The sequence below is a fragment of the Pseudophryne corroboree genome, chromosome 4 (genome assembly GCF_028390025.1).
Source record: "Pseudophryne corroboree isolate aPseCor3 chromosome 4, aPseCor3.hap2, whole genome shotgun sequence".
NCBI lineage: Eukaryota > Metazoa > Chordata > Amphibia > Anura > Myobatrachidae > Pseudophryne > Pseudophryne corroboree.
Genome location: NC_086447.1, coordinates 27,137,011 through 27,150,280, shown reverse-complemented (window position 1 = coordinate 27,150,280; position 13,270 = coordinate 27,137,011). Strand labels below are relative to the sequence as shown.

The 13,270-nt window shown below is 32.0% G+C and overlaps 16 non-coding genes across 16 annotated transcripts; all 16 read left to right on the top strand.

Annotated features, from left to right (window-relative positions):
• The first annotated feature begins 767 nt into the window (after nt 1–767).
• Nucleotides 768–840, top strand: TRNAV-AAC (transfer RNA valine (anticodon AAC)). Its single transcript has one exon. It is a non-coding gene; the product is annotated as a tRNA-Val (tRNA).
• A 651-nt stretch (nt 841–1,491) lies between these two features.
• Nucleotides 1,492–1,564, top strand: TRNAV-GAC (transfer RNA valine (anticodon GAC)). The gene has a single exon. It is a non-coding gene; the product is annotated as a tRNA-Val (tRNA).
• Nucleotides 1,565–3,659: 2,095 nt separating this feature from the next.
• On the top strand, nt 3,660–3,732 carry TRNAV-AAC (transfer RNA valine (anticodon AAC)). Its single transcript has one exon. It is a non-coding gene; the product is annotated as a tRNA-Val (tRNA).
• An 868-nt stretch (nt 3,733–4,600) lies between these two features.
• On the top strand, nt 4,601–4,673 carry TRNAV-CAC (transfer RNA valine (anticodon CAC)). The gene has a single exon. It is a non-coding gene; the product is annotated as a tRNA-Val (tRNA).
• A 430-nt stretch (nt 4,674–5,103) lies between these two features.
• TRNAV-CAC (transfer RNA valine (anticodon CAC)) lies at nt 5,104–5,176 on the top strand. The gene has a single exon. It is a non-coding gene; the product is annotated as a tRNA-Val (tRNA).
• An 870-nt stretch (nt 5,177–6,046) lies between these two features.
• On the top strand, nt 6,047–6,119 carry TRNAV-CAC (transfer RNA valine (anticodon CAC)). The gene has a single exon. It is a non-coding gene; the product is annotated as a tRNA-Val (tRNA).
• A 433-nt stretch (nt 6,120–6,552) lies between these two features.
• On the top strand, nt 6,553–6,625 carry TRNAV-AAC (transfer RNA valine (anticodon AAC)). The gene has a single exon. It is a non-coding gene; the product is annotated as a tRNA-Val (tRNA).
• An 868-nt stretch (nt 6,626–7,493) lies between these two features.
• On the top strand, nt 7,494–7,566 carry TRNAV-CAC (transfer RNA valine (anticodon CAC)). The gene has a single exon. It is a non-coding gene; the product is annotated as a tRNA-Val (tRNA).
• Nucleotides 7,567–7,996: 430 nt separating this feature from the next.
• Nucleotides 7,997–8,069, top strand: TRNAV-CAC (transfer RNA valine (anticodon CAC)). Its single transcript has one exon. It is a non-coding gene; the product is annotated as a tRNA-Val (tRNA).
• An 870-nt stretch (nt 8,070–8,939) lies between these two features.
• Nucleotides 8,940–9,012, top strand: TRNAV-CAC (transfer RNA valine (anticodon CAC)). Its single transcript has one exon. It is a non-coding gene; the product is annotated as a tRNA-Val (tRNA).
• A 433-nt stretch (nt 9,013–9,445) lies between these two features.
• Nucleotides 9,446–9,518, top strand: TRNAV-AAC (transfer RNA valine (anticodon AAC)). Its single transcript has one exon. It is a non-coding gene; the product is annotated as a tRNA-Val (tRNA).
• An 869-nt stretch (nt 9,519–10,387) lies between these two features.
• Nucleotides 10,388–10,460, top strand: TRNAV-CAC (transfer RNA valine (anticodon CAC)). The gene has a single exon. It is a non-coding gene; the product is annotated as a tRNA-Val (tRNA).
• Nucleotides 10,461–10,890: 430 nt separating this feature from the next.
• TRNAV-CAC (transfer RNA valine (anticodon CAC)) lies at nt 10,891–10,963 on the top strand. The gene has a single exon. It is a non-coding gene; the product is annotated as a tRNA-Val (tRNA).
• A 652-nt stretch (nt 10,964–11,615) lies between these two features.
• TRNAV-AAC (transfer RNA valine (anticodon AAC)) lies at nt 11,616–11,688 on the top strand. Its single transcript has one exon. It is a non-coding gene; the product is annotated as a tRNA-Val (tRNA).
• An 867-nt stretch (nt 11,689–12,555) lies between these two features.
• On the top strand, nt 12,556–12,628 carry TRNAV-CAC (transfer RNA valine (anticodon CAC)). Its single transcript has one exon. It is a non-coding gene; the product is annotated as a tRNA-Val (tRNA).
• Nucleotides 12,629–13,058: 430 nt separating this feature from the next.
• TRNAV-CAC (transfer RNA valine (anticodon CAC)) lies at nt 13,059–13,131 on the top strand. Its single transcript has one exon. It is a non-coding gene; the product is annotated as a tRNA-Val (tRNA).
• Nucleotides 13,132–13,270: the final 139 nt, after the last annotated feature.

Sequence of the window (13,270 nt, the reverse complement as noted above, 5' to 3'; positions counted from 1 at the left end):
TGTACTTCCCAACTCAATAGTAATGAGATCCTCAGATGTCAGTTTCTGTATTGTAGTGGTTATCACATTCGCCGAAAATAGAAAATGTCCACAGTTCGAAACTGGGCAGAAATAAGCTGTTATCTTTAGAATTTTAAAATAATGGATTTTTGGTTGGAAATGCCAAATAAAAATGCAATCAAATAAAAAGTTTATTTCAGAATGCCATAATGTATGTCATAGATCATTTTTTATTGGTCGGTGGGTGATGCTGTTTTCATTTAGTTTCTGTAGTGTAGTGGTTAAGACGTTCGCCTCGCACGCGGGAGGTCCCCAGTTCGAAAGAGGGCAGATGCATATTTTGTTACCTAAACATTTTGAATTCAATAATTTATATTTTGATAACTATCTACTGTTGCATTGCTCAATGAAAAAGCAAGCAAAAAAACATATTGCAGAATATCAAAAGTCAATTTTCCATCTACCATGCATATTGGATGGTGTTGCATTCATGAGGTACCTGTAGTGTAGGGTTATTCACATTTACCCAATATGCATAAGGTCCCCCTTCAAAATTGTTCAGAAATACATTAAAAAATATTTTGTTTAGTAAATACAATGATCAGAATTGATAATAAGTGAATGTGTCCTCTTGAAATGCAAAGTGGAAAATAGTGTCAAAATTATTAGAAAAAAGGAAAATAAGTTTAGAATTTTTTTTTATTTCTAAGAAAACCATGTGTCAATTGTACTTCCAGTCTTGACAGTGATGAGAACCCCAAAAGTCAGTTTCTGTAGTGTAGTGGTTTTCATGTTTGCCTAACATGCGAAAAGTCCACAGTTCGAAACTGTGCAGAAACAATCTTTCATTTTTAGAATTTTTAAAACAATAGATTTTTTGTTGAAATGATCAGTAAAAATGCAATCAGATGAAAAGTTTATTTCAGCATGCCATACTGTATGTCAAAGATAATTTTTATTGGATGGTGGTCGCAGATTTTTCATGTAGTTTCTGTAGTGTAGTGTTTTCATGTTTGCCTCACACGTGAAAGGTCCCCTGTACGAATTTGCTCAGAAACATATTTTGTTACCTAAACATTTTGAATTCAATAATTTATATTTTGATAACTATCTACTGTTGCATTGCTCAATGAAACAGCTAGCAAAAAATCATATTGCAGAATATCAAAAGTCAATTTTCCATCTACCATGCATATTGGATGGTGTTGCATTCATGAGGTACCTGTAGTGTAGGGTTATTCACATTTACCCAATATACATAAGGTCCCCCTTCAAAATTGTTCAGAAATACATTAAAAAAATATTTTGTTTAGTAAATACAATGATCAGAATTGATAATAAGTGAATGTGTCCTCTTGAAATGCAAAGTGGAAAATAGCGTCAAAATTATTAGAAAATAGGTAAATAAGTTTAGAAATTTTTTTTATTTCTAAGAAAACCATGTGTCAATTGTACTTCCAGACTTGACAGTGATGAGAACCCCAAGAGTCAGTTTCTGTAGTGTAGTGGTTATCATGTTCGCGTGACACGCGAAAGGTCCCCAGTTTGAAACTGGGCAGAAACAATCTTTTAGTTTTAGAATTTTAAGACAATGGCATTTTTGTTGAAATGCTCAGAGAAAATGCAATCAGATAAAAAGTTTATTTCAGCATGCCATACTGTATGTCAAAGATAATTTTTATTGGATGGTGGTCACAGATTTTTCATGTAGTTTCTGTAGTGTAGTGTTTTCATGTTTGCCTCACACGTGAAAGGTCCCCAGTTCGAAAGAGGGCAGATGCATATTTAGTTACCTAAACATTTTGAATTCAATAATTTATATTTTGATAACTATCTACTGTTGCATTGCTCAATGAAAAAGCAAGCAAAAAACCATATTGCAGAATATCAAAAGTCAATTTCCCTTCTACCATGCATATTGGATGGTGTTGCATTCATGAGGTACCTGTAGTGTAGGGTTATTCACATTTACCCAATATGCATAAGGTCCCCCTTCAAAATTGTTCAGAAATACATTAAAAAAATATTTTGTTTAGTAAATACAATGATCAGAATTGATAATAAGTGAATATGTCACCTTGAAATGCAAAGTGGAAAATAGCGTCCAAATTATTAGAAAATAGGAAAATAAGTTTAGAAAGATTTATATTTCTTAGAAAACAATGTGTCAATTGTACTTCCAGACTAGATAGTGATGAGATACCCTTGTGTCAGTTTCTGCAGTGTAGTCATTTTCACATTCGCCTAACAAGCAAAAGGTCCCCAGTTTGAACCTGGGCAGAAACAATCTTTTATTTTTAGAATTTTAAAACAATGGATTTTTTGTTGAAATGCTCAGTTAAAATGCAATCAGATAAAAAGTTTATTTTAGCATGCCATACTGAATGTCAAAGATCATTTTTTATTGGATGGTGGTCGCAACTTTTTCATGTAGTATCTGTAGTGAAGTGATTTCATGTTTGCCTCATACATGAAAGGTCCCCAGTTCGAAATTGGCAGAAACATATTTTGTAACCTAAACACTTTGAATTCAATAATTTATGTTTTGATAACTATCTACTGTTGCATTGCTCAATGAAAAAGCAAGCAAAAAATCATATTGCAGAATATCAAAAGTCAATTTCCTTTATACCATGCATATTGGATGGTGTTGCATTCATGAGGTAACTGTAGTGTAGTATTATTCACATTTAGCCAAAATGAATAAAGTTCCCCTTCAAATTTGTTCAGAAATACATTTAAAATTGTTTAATTTTTATTAAATAAAATGATCAGAACTATTAATTAGTGAATGTGTCCTCTTGAAATGCAAAGTGGAAAAATAGCGTCAAAATTATTAGAAAATAGAAAAATAAGTTTAAAAAAAAAATTCTTAGAAAACCGTTTGCCAATTGTACTTCCCAACTCAATAGTAATGAGACCCTCAGATGTTAGTTTCTGTATTGTAGTGGTTATCACATTCGCCGAAAATAGAAAATGTCCACAGTTCGAAACTGGGCAGAAATAAGCTATTATCTTTAGAATTTTAAAATAATGGATTTTTGGTTGGAAATGCCAAATAAAAATGCAATCAAATAAAAAGTTTATTTCAGAATGCCATAATGTATGTCAAAGATCATTTTTTATTGGTCGGTGGGTGATGCTGTTTTCTTGTAGTTTCTGTAGTGGAGTGGTTATGACATTCGCCTCGCACGCGAGAGGTCCCCAGTTCGAAAGAGGGCAGATGAATATTTAGTTACCTAAACATTTTGAATTCAATAATTTATATTTTGATAACTATCTACTGTTGCATTGCTCAATGAAAAAGCAAGCAAAAAACCATATTGCAGAATATCAAAAGTCAATTTTCCATCTACCATGCATATTGGATGGTGTTGCATTCATGAGGTACCTGTAGTGTAGGGTTATTCACATTTACCCAATATGCATAAGGTCCCCCTTCAAAATTGTTCAGAAATACATTAAAAAAATATTTTGTTTAGTAAATACAATGATCAGAATTGATAATAAGTGAATGTGTCCTCTTGAAATGCAAAGTGGAATATAGCGTCAAAATTATTAGAAATTAGGAAAATAAGGTTAGAAAAAAATATATTTCTAAGAAAACCATTTGTCAATTGTACTTCCAGACTAGATAGTGATGGGATCCACAAGAGTCAGTTTCTGTAGTGTAGTGGTTATCACGTTCGCCTAACACGCGAAAGGTCCCCAGTTCGAAACTGGGCAGAAACAATCTTTTAGCTTTAGAATTTTAAAACAATGAATTTTTGGGTAAAATGCTCAATAAAAATACAATCAGATAAAAAGTTAATTTTAGCATGCCATACTGAATGTCAAAGATCATTTTTTATTGGATGGTGGTCGCAAATTTTTCATGTAGTATCTGTAGTGTAGTGATTTCATGTTTGCCTCACATGTGAAAGGTCCCCAGTTCAAAATTGGCAGAAACATATTTTGTTACCTAAACACTTTGAATTCAATAATTTATAATTTGATAACTATATACTGTTGCATTGCTCAATGAAAAAGCAAGCAAACAAATCATATTGCAGAATATCAAAAGTAAATTTCCCTTCTACCATGCATATTGGATGGTGTTGCATTCATGAGGTACCTGTAGTGTAGTATTATTCACATTTAGCCAATATGCATAAGGTTCCCCTTCAAAATTGGTCAGAAATACATTAAAAATAGATTTTTTTATTAAATACAATGATCAGAACTATTAATAAGTGAATGTGTCCTCTTGAAATGCAAAGTGGAAAAAATAGCATAGAAATTATTAGAAAATAGAAAAATAAGTTTAGAAAAAAATTTCTAAGAAAACGGTTTGCCAATGGTACTTCCCGACTCGATAGTGATGAGATCTTCAAAAGTCAGATTCTGTATTGTAGTGGTTATCACATTCGCCTAAAACACAAAAGGTCCCCAGTTCGAAACTGGGCAAAAATATGCTGTTATCTTTAGAATTTTAAAACAAGGGATTTTTGGTTGAAATGCCAAATAAAAATGCAATCATATAAAAAGTTTATTTCAGAATGCCATAATGTATGTCAAAGATAATTTTTTACTGGATGGCGGTAGATTCTGTTTCCATGTAATTCCTGTAGTGTAGTGGTTATCACGTTCGCCTCACACGTGAAAGGTCCCCAGTTTGAAACTGGGCAGAAACATATTTTGTTACCTAAACACTTTGAATTCAATAATTTATATTTTGATAACTATCTACTGTTGCATTGCTCAATGAAAAAGCAAGCAAAAATCATATTGCAGAATATCAAAAGTCAATTTCCCTTCTACCATGCATATTGGATGGTGTTGCATTCATGAAATACCTGTAGTGTAGAGTTATTCACATTTACCCAATATGCATAAGGTCCCCCTTCAAAATTGGTCAGAAATACATTAAAAAAATATTTTTTTAGTAAATACAATGATCAGAATTGATAATAAGTGAATGTGTCCTCTTGAAATGCAAAGTGGAAAAATAGCATCAAAATTATTAGAAAATAGGAAAAAAAGTTTAGAAAAAATTATATTTTTAAGAAAAGCATGTGTCATTTGTACTTCCAGACTAGATAGTGATGGGATCCACAAGAATCAGTTTCTGTAGTGTAGTGGTTAACATGTTCGCCTCACACGCGAAAGGTCACCAGTTCGAAACTGGGCAGAAACAATCTTTCAGCTTTAGAATTTTAAAATAATGAATTTTTGGGTAAAATGCTCAATAAAAATACAATCAGATAAAAAGTTTATTTTAGCATGCCATACTGAATGTCAAAGATCATTTTTTATTGGATGGTGGTCGCAAATTTTTCATGTAGTATCTGTAGTGTAGTGATTTCATGTTTGCCTCACATGTGAAAGGTCCCCAGTTCGAAATTGGCAGAAACATATTTTGTTACCTAAACACTTTGAATTCAATAATTTATATTTTGATAACTATATACTGTTGCATTGCTCAATGAAAAAGCAAGCAAAAAAATCATATTGCAGAATATCAAAAGTCAATTTCCCTTCTACCATGCATATTGGATGGTGTTGCATTCATGAGGTACCTGTAGTGTAGTATTATTCACATTTAGCCAATATGCATAAGGTTCCCCTTCAAAATTGGTCAGAAATACATAAAAAAATAGATTTTTTTTATTAAATACAATGATCAGAACTATTAATAAGTGAATGTGTCCTCTTGAAATGCAAAGTGGAAAAAATAGCATAGAAATTATTAGAAAATAGAAAAATAAGTTTAGAAAAAAAATTCTAAGAAAACGGTTTGCCAATGGTACTTCCCGACTCGATAGTGATGAGATCTTCAAAAGTCAGTTTCTGTATTGTAGTGGTTATCGCATTCGCCTAAAACACAAAAGGTCCCCAGTTCGAAACTGGGCAGAAATATGCTGTTATCTTTAGAATTTTAAAACAAGGGATTTTTGGTTGAAAGGCCAAATAAAAATGCAATCATATAAAAAGTTTATTTCTGAATGCCATAATGTATGTCAAAGATCATTTTTTATTGGATGGCGGGAGATGCTGTTTCCATGTAGTTTCTGTAGTGTAGTGGTTATCACGTTCGCCTCACACGCGAAAGGTCCCCAGTTCGAAACTGGGCAGAAACATATTTTGTTACCTAAACACTTTGAATTCAATAATTTATATTTTGATAACTATCTACTGTTGCATTGCTCAATGAAAAAGCAAGCAAAAAAATCATATTGCAGAATATCAAAAGTCAATTTCCCTTCTACCATGCATATTGGATGGTGTTGCATTCATGAAATACCTGTAGTGTAGAGTTATTCACATTTACCCAATATGCATAAGGTCCCCCTTCAAAATTGGTCAGAAATACATTAAAAAAATATTTTTTTTAGTAAATACAATGATCAGAATTGATAATAAGTGAATGTGTCCTCTTGAAATGCAAAGTGGAAAAAAAGCGTCAAAATTATTAGAAAATAGGAAAAAAAGTTTAGAAAAAATTATATTTCTAAGAATAGCATGTGTCATTTGTACTTCCAGACTAGATAGTGATGGCATCCACGAGAGTCAGTTTCTGTAGTGTAGTGGTTATCACGTTCGCCTAACACGCGAAAAGTCCCCAGTTCGATACTGGGTAGAAACAATCTTTTAGCTTTAGAATTTTAAAACAATGAATTTTTGGGTAAAATGCTCAATAAAAATACTATCAGATAAAAAGTTTATTTTAGCATGCCATACTGAATGTCAAAGATCATTTTTTATTGGATGGCGGTCGCAAATTTTTCATGTAGTATCTGTAGTGTAGTGATTTCATGTTTGCCTCACATGTGAAAGGTCCCCAGTTCGAAATTGGCAGAAACATATTTTGTTACCTAAACACTTTGAATTCAATAATTTATATTTTGATAACTATATACTGTTGCATTGCTCAATGAAAAAGCAAGCAAAAAAATCATATTGCAGAATATCAAAAGTCAATTTCCCGTCTACCATGCATATTGGATAGTGTTGCAATCATGAAGTACCTGTAGTGTAGGGTTATTCACATTTAGCCAATATGCATAAGGTTCCCCTTCAAAATTGGTCAGAAATACATTAAAAATAGATTTTTTTTTAAAATACAATGATCAGAACTATTAATAAGTGAATGTGTCCTCTTGAAATGCAAAGTGGAAAAAATAGCATAGAAATTATTAGAAAATAGAAAAATAAGTTTAGAAAAAAAATTCTAAGAAAACGGTTTGCCAATGGTACTTCCCGACTCGATAGTGATGAGATCTTCAAAAGTCAGATTCTGTATTGTAGTGGTTATCACATTCGCCTAAAACACAAAAGGTCCCCAGTTCGAAACTGGGCAAAAATATGCTGTTATCTTTAGAATTTTAAAACAAGGGATTTTTGGTTGAAATGCCAAATAAAAATGCAATCATATAAAAAGTTTATTTCAGAATGCCATAATGTATGTCAAAGATAATTTTTTACTGGATGGCGGTAGATTCTGTTTCCATGTAATTCCTGTAGTGTAGTGGTTATCACGTTCGCCTCACACGTGAAAGGTCCCCAGTTTGAAACTGGGCAGAAACATATTTTGTTACCTAAACACTTTGAATTCAATAATTTATATTTTGATAACTATCTACTGTTGCATTGCTCAATGAAAAAGCAAGCAAAAATCATATTGCAGAATATCAAAAGTCAATTTCCCTTCTACCATGCATATTGGATGGTGTTGCATTCATGAAATACCTGTAGTGTAGAGTTATTCACATTTACCCAATATGCATAAGGTCCCCCTTCAAAATTGGTCAGAAATACATTAAAAAAATATTTTTTTAGTAAATACAATGATCAGAATTGATAATAAGTGAATGTGTCCTCTTGAAATGCAAAGTGGAAAAATAGCATCAAAATTATTAGAAAATAGGAAAAAAAGTTTAGAAAAAATTATATTTCTAAGAAAAGCATGTGTCATTTGTACTTCCAGACTAGATAGTGATGGGATCCACAAGAATCAGTTTCTGTAGTGTAGTGGTTAACACGTTCGCCTCACACGCGAAAGGTCACCAGTTCGAAACTGGGCAGAAACAATCTTTCAGCTTTAGAATTTTAAAATAATGAATTTTTGGGTAAAATGCTCAATAAAAATACAATCAGATAAAAAGTTTATTTTAGCATGCCATACTGAATGTCAAAGATCATTTTTTATTGGATGGTGGTCGCAAATTTTTCATGTAGTATCTGTAGTGTAGTGATTTCATGTTTGCCTCACATGTGAAAGGTCCCCAGTTCGAAATTGGCAGAAACATATTTTGTTACCTAAACACTTTGAATTCAATAATTTATATTTTGATAACTATATACTGTTGCATTGCTCAATGAAAAAGCAAGCAAAAAAATCATATTGCAGAATATCAAAAGTCAATTTCCCTTCTACCATGCATATTGGATGGTGTTGCATTCATGAGGTACCTGTAGTGTAGTATTATTCACATTTAGCCAATATGCATAAGGTTCCCCTTCAAAATTGGTCAGAAATACATAAAAAAATAGATTTTTTTTATTAAATACAATGATCAGAACTATTAATAAGTGAATGTGTCCTCTTGAAATGCAAAGTGGAAAAAATAGCATAGAAATTATTAGAAAATAGAAAAATAAGTTTAGAAAAAAAATTCTAAGAAAACGGTTTGCCAATGGTACTTCCCGACTCGATAGTGATGAGATCTTCAAAAGTCAGTTTCTGTATTGTAGTGGTTATCGCATTCGCCTAAAACACAAAAGGTCCCCAGTTCGAAACTGGGCAGAAATATGCTGTTATCTTTAGAATTTTAAAACAAGGGATTTTTGGTTGAAAGGCCAAATAAAAATGCAATCATATAAAAAGTTTATTTCTGAATGCCATAATGTATGTCAAAGATCATTTTTTATTGGATGGCGGGAGATGCTGTTTCCATGTAGTTTCTGTAGTGTAGTGGTTATCACGTTCGCCTCACACGCGAAAGGTCCCCAGTTCGAAACTGGGCAGAAACATATTTTGTTACCTAAACACTTTGAATTCAATAATTTATATTTTGATAACTATCTACTGTTGCATTGCTCAATGAAAAAGCAAGCAAAAAAATCATATTGCAGAATATCAAAAGTCAATTTCCCTTCTACCATGCATATTGGATGGTGTTGCATTCATGAAATACCTGTAGTGTAGAGTTATTCACATTTACCCAATATGCATAAGGTCCCCCTTCAAAATTGGTCAGAAATACATTAAAAAAATATTTTTTTTAGTAAATACAATGATCAGAATTGATAATAAGTGAATGTGTCCTCTTGAAATGCAAAGTGGAAAAAAAGCGTCAAAATTATTAGAAAATAGGAAAAAAAGTTTAGAAAAAATTATATTTCTAAGAATAGCATGTGTCATTTGTACTTCCAGACTAGATAGTGATGGTATCCACAAGAGTCAGTTTCTGTAGTGTAGTGGTTATCACGTTCGCCTAACACGCGAAAGGTCCCCAGTTCGATACTGGGTAGAAACAATCTTTTAGCTTTAGAATTTTAAAACAATGAATTTTTGGGTAAAATGCTCAATAAAAATACTATCAGATAAAAAGTTTATTTTAGCATGCCATACTGAATGTCAAAGATCATTTTTTATTGGATGGCGGTCGCAAATTTTTCATGTAGTATCTGTAGTGTAGTGATTTCATGTTTGCCTCACATGTGAAAGGTCCCCAGTTCGAAATTGGCAGAAACATATTTTGTTACCTAAACACTTTGAATTCAATAATTTATATTTTGATGACTATATACTGTTGCATTGCTCAATGAAAAAGCAAGCAAAAAAATCATATTGCAGAATATCAAAAGTCAATTTCCCGTCTACCATGCATATTGGATAGTGTTGCAATCATGAAGTACCTGTAGTGTAGTATTATTCACATTTAGCCAATATGCATAAGGTTCCCCTTCAAAATTGGTCAGAAATACATTAAAAATAGATTTTTTTTTAAAATACAATGATCAGAACTATTAATAAGTGAATGTGTCCTCTTGAAATGCAAAGTGAAAAAAATAGCATAGAAATTATTAGAAAATAGAAAAATAAGTTTAGAAAAAAAAATTCTAAGAAAACGGTTTGCCAATGGTACTTCCCGACTCCATAGTGATGAGATCTTCAAAAGTCAGTTTCTGTATTGTAGTGGTTATCACATGCGCCTAAAACACAAAAGGTCCCCAGTTCGAAACTGGGCAAAAATATGCTGTTATCTTTAGAATTTTAAAACAAGGGATTTTTGGTTGAAATGCCAAATAAAAATGCAATCATATAAAAAGTTTATTTCAGAATGCCATAATGTATGTCAAAGATAATTTTTTACTGGATGGCGGTAGATTCTGTTTCCATGTAATTCCTGTAGTGTAGTGGTTATCACGTTCGCCTCACACGCGAAAGGTCCCCAGTTTGAAACTGGGCAGAAACATATTTTGTTACCTAAACACTTTGAATTCAATAATTTATATTTTGATAACTATATACTGTTGCATTGCTCAATGAAAAAGCAAGCAAAAATCATATTGCAGAATATCAAAAGTCAATTTCCTTTCTACCATGCATATTGGATGGTGTTGCATTCATGAAATACCTGTAGTGTAGAGTTATTCACATTTACCCAATATGCATAAGGTCCCCCTTCAAAATTGGTCAGAAATACATTAAAAAAATATTTTTTTAGTAAATACAATGATCAGAATTGATAATAAGTGAATGTGTCCTCTTGAAATGCAAAGTGGAAAAATAGCGTCAAAATTATTAGAAAATAGGAAAAAAAGTTTAGAAAAAATTATATTTCTAAGAAAAGCATGTGTCATTTGTACTTCCAGACTAGATAGTGATGGGGACCTCGAGAGTCAGTTTCTGTAGTGTAGTGGTTAACACCTTTGCCTCACACGCGAAAGGTCACCAGTTCGAAACTGGGCAGAAACAATCTTTTAGCTTTAGAATTTTAAAACAATGAATTTTTGTGTAAAATGCTCAATAAAAATACAATCAGATAAAAAGTTTATTTTAGCATGCCATACTGAATGTCAAAGATCATTTTTTTATTGGATGGTGGTCGCAAATTTTTCATGTAGTATCTGTAGTGTAGTGATTTCATGTTTGCCTCACATGTGAAAGGTCCCCAGTTCGAAATTGGCAGAAACATATTTTGTTACCTAAACACTTTGAATTCAATAATTTATATTTTGATAACTATATACTGTTGCATTGCTCAATGAAAAAGCAAGCAAAAAAATCTTATTGCAGAATATCAAAAGTCAATTTCCCTTCTACCATGCATATTGGATGGTGTTGCATTCATGAAATACCTGTAGTGTAGAGTTATTCACATTTACCCAATATGCATAAGGTCCCCCTTCAAAATTGGTCAGAAATACATTAAAAAAAGATTTTTTTTAGTAAATACAATGATCAGAATTGATAATAAGTGAATGTGTCCTCTTGAAATGCAAAGTGGAAAAATAGCGTCAAAATTATTAGAAAATAGGAAAAAAAGTTTAGAAAAAATTATATTTCTAAGAATAGCATGTGTCATTTGTACTTCCAGACTAGATAGTGATGGGATCCACGAGAGTCAGTTTCTGTAGTGTAGTGGTTATCACGTTCGCTTAACACGCGAAAGGTCCCCAGTTCGATACTGGGTAGAAACAATCTTTTAGCTTTAGAATTTTAAAACAATGAATTTTTGGGTAAAATGCTCAATAAAAATACTATCAGATAAAAAGTTTATTTTAGCATGCCATACTGAATGTCAAAGATAATTTTTTATTGGATGGCGGTCGCAAATTTTTCATGTAGTATCTGTAGCGTAGTGATTTCATGTTTGCCTCACACGCGAAAGGTCCCCAGTTCGAAATTGGCAGAAACATATTTTGTTACCTAAACACTTTGAATTCAATAATTTATATTTTGGTAACTATATACTGTTGCATTGCTCAATGAAAAAGCAAGCAAAAAATCAAATTGCAGAATATCAAAAGTCAATTTCCCGTCTACCATGCATATTGGATAGTGTTGCAATCATGAAGTACCTGTAGTGTAGTATTATTCACATTTAGCCAATATGCATAAGGTTCCCCTTCAAAATTGGTCAGAAATACATTAAAAATAGTTTTTTTTAAAAATACAATGATCAGAACTATTAATAAGTGAATGTGTCCTCTTGAAATGCAAAGTGAAAAAAATAGCATAGAAATTATTAGAAAATAGAAAAATAAGTTTAGAAAAAAAATTTCTAAGAAAACGGTTTGCCAATGGTACTTCCCGACTCCATAGTGATGAGATCTTCAAAAGTCAGTTTCTGTATTGTAGTGGTTATCACATGCGCCTAAAACACAAAAGGTCCCCAGTTCGAAACTGGGCAAAAATATGCTGTTATCTTTAGAATTTTAAAACAAGGGATTTTTGGTTGAAATGCCAAATAAAAATGCAATCATATAAAAAGTTTATTTCAGAATGCCATAATGTATGTCAAAGATAATTTTTTACTGGATGGCAGTAGATTCTGTTTCCATGTAACTCCTGTAGTGTAGTGGTTATCACGTTCGCCTCACACGCGAAAGGTCCCCAGTTTGAAACTGGGCAGAAACATATTTTGTTACCTAAACACTTTGAATTCAATAATTTATATTTTGATAACTATATACTGTTGCATTGCTCAATGAAAAAGCAAGCAACAATCATATTGCAGAATATCAAAAGTCAATTTCCTTTCTACCATGTATATTGGATGGTGTTGCATTCATGAAATACCTGTAGTGTAGAGTTATTCACATTTACCCAATATGCATAAGGTCCCCCTTCAAAATTGGTCAGAAATACATTAAAAAAATATTTTTTTAGTAAATACAATGATCAGAATTGATAATAAGTGAATGTGTCCTCTTGAAATGCAAAGTGGAAAAATAGCGTCAAAATTATTAGAAAATAGGAAAAAAAGTTTAGAAAAAATTATATTTCTAAGAAAAGCATGTGTCATTTGTACTTCCAGACTAGATAGTGATGGGGACCACGAGAGTCAGTTTCTGTAGTGTAGTGGTTAACACCTTCGCCTCACACGCGAGAGGTCACCAGTTCGAAACTGGGCAGAAACAATCTTTCAGCTTTAGAATTTTAAAACAATGAATTTTTGGGTAAAATGCTCAATAAAAATACAATCAGATAAAAAGTTTATTTTAGCATGCCATACTGAATGTCAAAGATCATTTTTTTATTGGATGGTGGTCGCAAATT